The following is a 9,735-nucleotide window of genomic DNA, read 5'->3' as shown; positions in this document are numbered from 1 at the left end:
TAAGTAGTTGGGGGTAGAGAGTGAAACTAACGCAAAGGCCTTAAGCACTTTACAGTAAGAGAAATAAGCAAAAAAAAAAATCTTATAACATTTTTGATAAATTTTAATGATTAGCAAATTTTTTAAAGTATTTTTTTTTCCTTTCAGGGTATTTTGATGAAGACAGGATGAATGAATTCATACCATCAGATTCTGATGAAACCTCAATGAGTTTAAGTTCAGATGATTATCCTAAGTAAATAGAATTTTTGTTTGTATAAAAATGCTGCGTATTTTTTCATTTCAAACTTCCATAAATAGTAATAGTAATATAATAAAATTAAAAATAGCTATCATTCTCATGTAATAGCTTATCATACTGAATTTTACTCTAACATTTATTGGTTAGGAAAGAAGATCTGCATATGTGTATATTCTCACTATTATAGTTTGTAAATTGACGTGTATTATGTATATAATATATGTATGTACATATGCATATATACACATATATACATTTATATATACTGATACTCATATGCATATAGATCATAGAATTTGCAGTTAGAAGTTCAAGATATCTTGAATGTTTCCTTTTTTGTTTTTTAGTCTCCTTATTTTTCTTGGAATTTTAAAAATTAACAAATAAAGGAAATCAGAGTACTTATAGAAGAGTAGTAATAATGACTTAATATTTTTCAATCTATGTTCCTTTGAATCTATAAAATATTGTATTAAAGTTTAAATTTTTTGTAGAATAAGCAGTGCCCCATTTAAGTCCTTTACAAAGCTAAAATTTGTGCATTTTCCAGAAATACATATTTTCTGAATTGAAACGTGAATATTTTACCAGAAAAATATTTATTTTAAATTTAAATATTTATTTTAAACTTAATTTTCTAAAAAAGGTGCTGCCCTGCTTATTTGGATGATGTAATGTTAAATAAGCAAAACTTTTTTTGATAGGATCATGGAAAAATCTAGCATTTAAACCTGGAAGGAAATATAGGAACATTTCTGTAACATTACACGAGAAATTATTTTGGTTTACTTTATAATTAGCCCTATATTACAGATTCAAATTTTTTTTAATTCATACTCTTTTCTAGGGAAAAAAAGTTCAAAGGGAAAAAAAGAACTAGTTCAGGTGGACATGATAATGTAGAAGTAATTAAAGTATGGAATTCAAATCTGGAGGTGGTGGTGAAGGGCAGAAGGATGAGCTGGCCAGCATTTCATCTATGACCGTAAAAAAAGAAAAAAAGTGAGTCTAATGTAGAAGTAAACTTTTGTATTTATGTAAGGATCAAAAAATGTTGGTAATATGATGTCAGCTATTTACTTAGGGTTAGGTGAATTTCTTGGCAGGAGAAGCAGTGGGTTTATTATTGACAAAATTTAAAGTCACGTTACAGTTTAAATTAAGATTTCATCATTTCAGAACCTACTAAGTCCGTAGTTTAGATCATTGAGATTGATAGGGTATACATTGACCTTTAATTTTAAAAACAGATTTGTTTTCTATGTAAGTTGTGTAAAGATTTCATTAAAGATTTTTTAAATGTTAATATTTTAATACCCTTGGTAGTATTTATTACCCAGCATCTATTAATGAAATTATTTAGCATGTTAATTTTTAAAAGGATTATAATACCATTTTGCTTAGACCTTATTTGATTATTCCACATTCTTTGAGCTTAAAAGTAACAAAACTTCATTTCTGTTGTTTATTTTTGTATAATTTACATTAATATAGAACACATTGTTTTCCTATATTTTATTTTCTAAAACATAGAACTTCTTAGGTAATAAGTAAGCTAATGTTTCTAGAAAGTTCAGTGGAAAAAACAATAAAACTAAATCACACGAAGGACCATCATAAAGACTTCTAGCAATTAAATTGAAGAGCATATAATAAATGAACAAAAATTGCAATCTCTGAGATTTCTTTAACAGACACTTTTATTTCCCATGATTCCAAGTGAAATGGCACAGAAGAGAACACATGATAGGCAGAACTTCACATATATTTATCCTAGAGTGACACAGGTTAAAGACACTAAAGGATTGATTTTCAAAGTATCTGAAAGACAGAAAAATACCAAAGGCTTGATAAAATGATTATGGATTTTATTATTCTAGAAAGAAGTCACCAAGAATATATCAGCAACTGCTGTCCTACTTCTTTTCTCATCTTAACAAAACCTTTATGAGAATAATTTACATACGTTAAAGCTCTCTGTGCTAATGGTATGTGAAGGAAATAGGCAGAGTTTTGCAAATATAATCTCATCTTTTTTGTTACATGAATAAAAGAAGAACAGAAGATGCAGCAATGGTTTATTGAAAATATTTGATTCAGTACAGCTTTGAAAACTGATCTAACAAGGAATCTCTCTTGTTTTTGTTGCCATATTACAAGACTCATTGATAGATCTGACAACAAAAATAAATTTCTACAGTGAGTGTTTCACATTAGCCAACATATAAAACAGATGAATGTTTCCCAAGTCTTTGCCACTAACCTGGAGGATATCCAACGAGAGTCCTGATGGGATTTCTTTATAAAATTCTTCAGCTGTACCTTTTTGTGAGCAACATCATTACATCAAGCACCAAAACATTTCAGAGCCACTTAAATGAGATTCATATTTGTTCAAGAGTTTGGCTTAACTATCCACAGGAAAAATCTAGTAGATGAAGAATATCTGTTGTTTAGGCTTAAATTATACAATTATACAGTTGGAGTAGGTCAGTTAGCACTTATGTATTAGACAGATACTGAACAAAAAACTAGGCATAGATTTGAAGAGTAGGAAAGTAGAGTGACATGATTTGCCTTTTTGAAACTGTGCAGTGTAATGACAGCAGTCTCTTTTGTGGATTAAGTTCTTATTTTTTCAACAATTATTTACTTTTGGTGATGGTATGTGGCTATGAGTCATTGGAATATAATTTCCTTAAAAGATTTGAAGTGCGTCGCACCTATTGAATCATGGACTATATATAAAAGTGGACTTTTCTCTTTTTTATTAATTTTTATTTTGATTTATCAACAATCACTTCCATATGCTTTTGAGTTGAAAATTTTTCTCCCCCTTCCTTCCCCTCACCCTCCCCAAGATGGCGCACAATCTGATATAGGCTTTACGTTTACATTCCTATTAAACATATTTTCACATTAGTGAAGTTGCAAGTAAAAATTAAAACCAATAGGAGGAACCATCAGAAAGATGAAACAAAACTCAACAGAAGGTAAAAATAAGTGATAGCGATTCGACTTCCATAGCTCTTTCTTTGGATGTGGACGGCATTTCCCATCCCGAGGCCTCTGAAGATGTCTTAGATCCTTGTAATGCTGAGAAGGGTTCCGTTAACAATATTAGTCATCGCATAACATGGCTGTTATTGTGTACAAAGTCCTCTTGGTTCTGCTCACTTCACTCAGCATCAGACCATATAAGTCTTTCCAGGTTTTTTCTGAAGTCAGCCTGTTCATCATTTCTTATAGCACAATAGTATTCCACTACATTCATGTACCACAACTTGCTCAGCCATTCCCAATTGATGGGCGTCCTCTCAATTTCCAATTCTTTGCCACCACAAAAAGAGCTGCTATGAATATTTTTGTACATGTGGGTCCTTTTCCCATTTGCTTGATCTCATTGGGATATAGCCCTAGAAGGGCTATTGCTGATCAAAGGGTATGCACATTTTTGTAGCCCTTTGGGCATAGTTCCAAATTGTTCTCCAAAATGGTTGGATCATTTCACAACTCCACCAACAATGTATTAGTGTTCCAATTTTCCCACATCTTCTCCAACATTTATCATTTTCCTGTTTTGTCATGTTGGCCAATCTCATAGGTACGATGTGGTACTCAGAGTTGTTTTGATTTGCATTTCTCTAATCAATAGCGATTTAGAGCATTTTTTCATATGACTTTAGATGGCTTTAATTTCTCCACCTGAGTACAGTCTGTTAATATCCTTTGAGCATTTATCAATTGGGCAATGGCTTGTGTTATACATTTGTCTTAATTCTCTATATATTTTAGAAATGGAGCCTTTATCAGAGAGACTGGTTGTAAAAATTCTTTCCCAATTTTCTACCTTCCTTCTAATCTTAGTTGCATTGGCTTTGTTTGTGCAACTTTTCAATTTAATGTAATCAAAATTACATTTTGCTTTTCCTAATGTTCTCTATCTCCTGTTTGGTCATGAATTCTTCTGTTCTCCATAGATCTGATAGGTAAACTATTCCTTGTTCTCCCAGTTTACTTATGGTATCAGCCTTTATATCTAAGTCATGGACCCATTTTGACTTTATTTTGGTATATAGTGTGAGATTTGGGTCTATGCCTAGTTTCTGCCATACTCTTTTCCAGTTTTCCTAGCAGTTTTTTTCAAAGAGTGGGTTCTTATCCCAGCAGCTGGGGTTTTTGGGTTTATCAAATACTAGATTACTATAGTCATTGACTACTGTGTCTTGCATATTTAACCTATTCCACTGATCCACCTTCCCATTTCTTAGCCAATACCAAGCAGTTTTGATGATTGCTGCTTTATAATACAATTTAAGATCTGGAATTACTAGGCCTTCTCCTGCATTTCTTTTTATTAGTTCCTCTGATATTCTGGACCTTTTGTTTTTCCAAATGAATCTTGTTATTTTTTTTCTAACTCTCTAAATTAATTTTTTGGTAGTTTGATTGGTATGGCACTGAATAAGTAAATTAGCTTTGATAGAATTGCCATTTTTATTACATTAGCTAGGCCTACCAATGAGCAATTGATGTTTTTCCAATTATTTAGATCAGATTTTATTTGTGTGAAAAGTGTTTTGTAATTGTCTTCATAGAGTTCCTGGGTTTGTTTTGGGAGGTAGACTCCTACATATTTGATAATGTCTACAGTAAGTTTAAATGGGATTTCTCTTTCTATCTCCTGCTGTTGGGATTTGTTGGTAATATATGGAAATGTTGTTGATTTATGTGGGTTTATTTTATACCTGCAATTTTGCTAAAGTTGTTTATTATTTCAAGTAGTTTTTTACTTGATTCTCTAGGATTCTCTAAGTATATCATCATGTCATCTGCAAAGAGTGACCTTTGTTTCTTCTTTGCCTATTGTAATCCCTTCAATTTATTTTTCTTCTCTCATTACTAAAGCTAAGGTTTCCATTACAATATTGAATAACAGTGGTGATAATGGACATCCTTGTTTCACCCCCGATCTTACTGGAAATGCTTCTAGCCTGTCCCCATTACATAGAATGCTTGCTGAAGGTTTTAGATATATTCTATTTATTATTTAAGGCATATATGTTTGGTAATGATATTATTTTATTTTCTATGGTGCCTTTTAGCAGGATGTAGTTTCCTTACTTATCTCTTTTGATTAGATCTATTTTTGCTTTTGCTTTGTCTGAGATCAGGATTGCTATCCCTGCTTTTTTTTTTTTACTTCAGCTGACACATAATATATTCTGCTCCAGCAAAAGTGGACTTTTCTGATAGCAAACTTAGAGGGATCATGCATTCAGTGTCAGGAAAACTAGGGAAAGGTAACCAATCTGTTTGGGTAGACGTGAACAGCAGATGATGAAAAGAGATTAGTGGACTGCCATCTCTCTAACGAGAGAAAATACCCAAATTGATGAGATCAGAGATTCATCAAAGTGGTCAAAAGGATGAGTAGTCCTTTCTGCTTATTACATATATATAGGCTAGTATCATTGCGATTTAGAATTAGAATGGACTTTTAAAAATATCTGGTCACGTAATCATAAAGTCTCAGAATTGCAAAACACTCTAGCAGAATTCCTTATAGAAATAACAGACCAAAAAATCATCCATTCTTTGCTTCAAAACTTCTACAGGAAGGGAGATTAGAAGATAGTGCATTGGAGGCATGAGGGAATGTTTGTTTTTCTTTATGTTAAACCTAAATTTGCTTCCATGGATTATCCATGAGATGATTGTAGACTTCCTAATAGTTAACAAAAGCAATTTTGCATCCCTGGAACTCTACTTTGACACCTACAAGGCTTTGCTGATCTGGATCCACTGATCCAGTCAGAAATGTCAGGGAAGAGCTGTTGACTCACAAAAGCTTATTTAATGGATTGATAGTCCCTTAATCTAACTAAATCTTGCAGATTGTTACAATATCTTTTAAGAAAGACTAGCACTGCTCGCATATCAATCACTGCTCTCACAATATTTTCTAATTTCTTATCCTGTTTCCTAATCTCTAAAGCAGAAATAATAAAAGTAATACTTACTTTATGGGGCTGTTGTTAGCATCAAATGACATAACATAGTACATTTACGTATCTTAAAGTGCTATAGAAATGTTACCTTTGCAATTTAATAGATAAGAAGACAGATCTAACTTTTTATAATTTTAACTTATTTTATAGTACTTTATACACTTTATAATATGAGATTGAGCGTAGGGGATAAAAAGACTGAAATATGATAGTCCTTGCTTTTAAGGGATTTACATGCTAGTTGGAGTATATAGCACAGAAATAATGGGTAGAAAAGCAGTTCACAAAAGGTCATACGTGAAAACGTATGAGGTCAGAAAATGTATCTGAACAAGGCAAAAATCAAGAATTCTCATCTTATTAATTTAAGAAGTGTAATAACATGCCTAAAAAGAAACTGTTATTGAACTATTTCATCATAGCGCATGGGATTAATGAACAAAAAAGCCACCAGAAAGGAAATCACCATTAACATACATTAATATCAGATGCAGAGCTCCAAATTAACAGATTTTATATGTACACACACATAATGTGACCAAAAACCACACCCCAATTCGTATGGAGTCAAATAATGTGAACTGTATTTTCAAAAGAAGAATTGACATTAACAAACATATGAAAGAATTCTCTAAATCACTAATAATAAGAGAAATGCATTGTTAGTAGAGCTGTGAATCAGTATAGCCATTTTGGAAAGCAATTTGAAATCATATGAAGAAAATGCTAAAAATGTCCATATCTTTTTAACCCAGAGATTCAACTTCTAGACTTAAAATCTTAAGAAGGTTGTTGATGGAGAAGTCAACATATATGATAAAATATTTGTATCATCACTTTTTGTAATAGCACATGATTGGCTGAAATAATTTAAAAAGCAGTGCCAAAGAATATGAAGACTTGGGTTTGTTGAAGAATCATTTCTCAATGTGTATCAAGAAGGGAGAAAGGAAATATGAGGGGAAAGTCCAAAAAAGAATAGAAAAACATCTCTGGTGAAATTACTACCTAGATAAATATTATTGCAGGAGGATTTTACTCTGACGTTCACGTAGGACACTATCTGTATTTGTATAATTGTTTAGGGGCAGACTGGGTATGGCTTGATCAAGCAGCTCATACCTTGAGAGAACCAGTTGTTAAATTTTAACTGTGAGTACTTATTCCTCAAAATTTTGAAATGCTACAATTTAGGGTTTCCCTGTGTTTTGTTTGTTTGTTTGTTTTTTCATCGTCTAGACTTAAAAGTTAGGGAGAAAATGTTAAAACTAGTTATTAAACATGTACCAGAATACCCCGGACTGCATTGTGTTCCTAATGCATTATCCCCAGAATAAGTTTTTTACTAAGTATATGATTGTCCTATTTTTCCAAATGAAAACAAATAAAAAAAAACCAAACTCTAAAATTATCACATTATCATGTGATGACCCTTTCTTTCTATACAGCATCCCTCCCCCTTTGAACGTAGAAATTCAATTGTATGATAGAATATAGTAAGTTCTTACATTCTCTATACACCCCTTCTCCACAACTGAGGAAGTTACAGTAGGGTTCTTACTAAGGTTTAAGTTTGACCAGATAGTCTGAATGGCCATATAACTTAAATAACTTCTAACCTGTTCTTTCATGCATACGTTTTATGACTACTTTTTCTTCTTTACAAAATCTTTATGAGAATGAAATGTATATCTCAAGGGTGGTCTTAAGGTAATTTGAGAAAATAGGTGGAGTTTTACTAGTGTTGTTCTACAACATTTTACTTACGCAATTAACTGAAAAGTTTTTCATTCTTCATTGTTAATTGTTGACTTTAAAATTTTGATTTAGCAGAGTAAAGTTAATATTTAAAGAAAGGCCCTTCCAATAAGGAATCTCTTATCTATACATCTATATCTATACATACATACATACACATACATGTTAAGATCATACACAATTCCTAGATAAATATGAATACATTTATTTAGAAGAATTAAACTTCATTAGTACTGTCAAGTGAAGCGTAAAACTAAAAATACACATTTTCTTAAGATATTTGCTACTGTTATGCCTAACACAATCTCCAAATGGAAAGAGGTTCTAGTTAGTATAATTTATAATTTTTCTGCTTATGAAAATTCTAGTTTAAAGGTCACTTTTTATTCTTTTTCAAAAAGTTTATTGTCTTTCTCACCCAACTTACATTCTGGAATCTTCAGTATATACTTTGGTATACATCAGTCTTTTCTGAGCTTCACACTGACACCACGAATATCTTAGGTCTTGCCATCATCTGAAGTATTTTGAATTTTGAAATTCCTGTCTTTGATCATAATCTTCTGTCCTTCCATTTCTTCCTCTTGCATCACTTTTTTACCACAATTATTTCAGTTCATCTTCCTGATCTCACTCTTTTCATAGAACTGATGCTAACTTTGAGCTGTTTGTTTAGTTACCAGACAATGATGCTGGCAAATTTCTTTCACCTTTGTCTGCCTTAGTTTTCTCAGCTGTAAAATGGGCATCATAATAAAACCTCCTTACCAGGGTTGTTCTGAGTATCAGATAAAATGTAAAGGACTTAGCACAGTGTCTGGCACGTAGTAGGTACTTAGTAAATGTTTCCTCCTTTTTTTCCCATCCTGCCATTGTGGCATTACTAATCAACCATCTTTGTTTATAACAGTGAGCTATGTTGCTGAAGAAAATCACATACATGCTGCATAAATCCATTATAGATTCATGATATCTGATTTCAGAGGCCCATAATGTGGTACACTAATTTTATTCATTTTTGGATTGATTCTCTTTCCCACTTCCATCAGTGGCATTTCCCCAAACTTATTTTTTCCCTTTTTTCCTCTCCTTAAGTCTCCAGCACTTTCTCTAGTTCCCTGAGTCATCACCTCTACCTTTCCATCCAGAAAAAAAAAACATCCTTATCCCCTTCAAAATGATCCCTGTGTAATGTAGTCCATTCATCATCTTGCCTTCGTCTTCATGTTTTTGTTGTTCAGTTGTTTTTCAATTGTGTTTGACTTTTCGTGACACCATTTGGGATTTTCTTGGCAAAGATACTGGAGTAGTTTGCCATTTCTTTCTCTACCTCATTTTACAAAAACTGAAGTAAACAATACTATACCATTTATCAAAATCCTTTGTAAAAAGTGGCTCCCAGCACTGAATATAGTACTCCAGACATGGAGTCTGAGCAGAGTATTCAGGGACTATCTCCTCATTCTTGGTAGCTATGTGTTTCTTAATATAATTAAAGATCTCATTAACTTTTTTAGCTACCACATTACGTTGACTTATTTAACAGCAGTTAACTAAAACTTGTGAGTCTTTTTTTAAAGCATGACTTCAGCATCCTATTGGGGAAGCTGGGTGGATAGAGTTCAAGTTGAAATCTGGCCTCAGATATTTCCTAGCTTTGTGACCCTGGGCAAGTCATTTAAACCTGTTGGTCTCAATTTCTTCATTGGTAAAATGAGCTAGAGA

At 32.3% G+C, this 9,735-nt stretch overlaps 1 long non-coding RNA gene and 1 pseudogene across 1 annotated transcript; both read left to right on the top strand.

Moving 5' to 3' along the window:
- Nucleotides 1-9,735, top strand: part of LOC110203829 (transcriptional regulator ATRX-like) — a 236,255-nt pseudogene that overhangs the window by 200,663 nt on the left and 25,857 nt on the right.
- LOC110203828 (uncharacterized) lies at nucleotides 148-1,547 on the top strand. Its single transcript, XR_002323103.2, has 2 exons — nucleotides 148-235; nucleotides 1,089-1,547. It is a non-coding gene; the product is annotated as an uncharacterized LOC110203828 (long non-coding RNA).

This window comes from Phascolarctos cinereus, unplaced genomic scaffold (assembly GCF_003287225.1).
Source record: "Phascolarctos cinereus isolate Bilbo 61053 unplaced genomic scaffold, phaCin_HiC Scaffold_11;HRSCAF=466, whole genome shotgun sequence".
Taxonomy (NCBI): Eukaryota; Metazoa; Chordata; class Mammalia; order Diprotodontia; family Phascolarctidae; genus Phascolarctos; species Phascolarctos cinereus.
The sequence above is the reverse complement of the archived record's forward strand: the minus strand, read 5'-3'. Positions and strand labels throughout refer to the sequence as shown.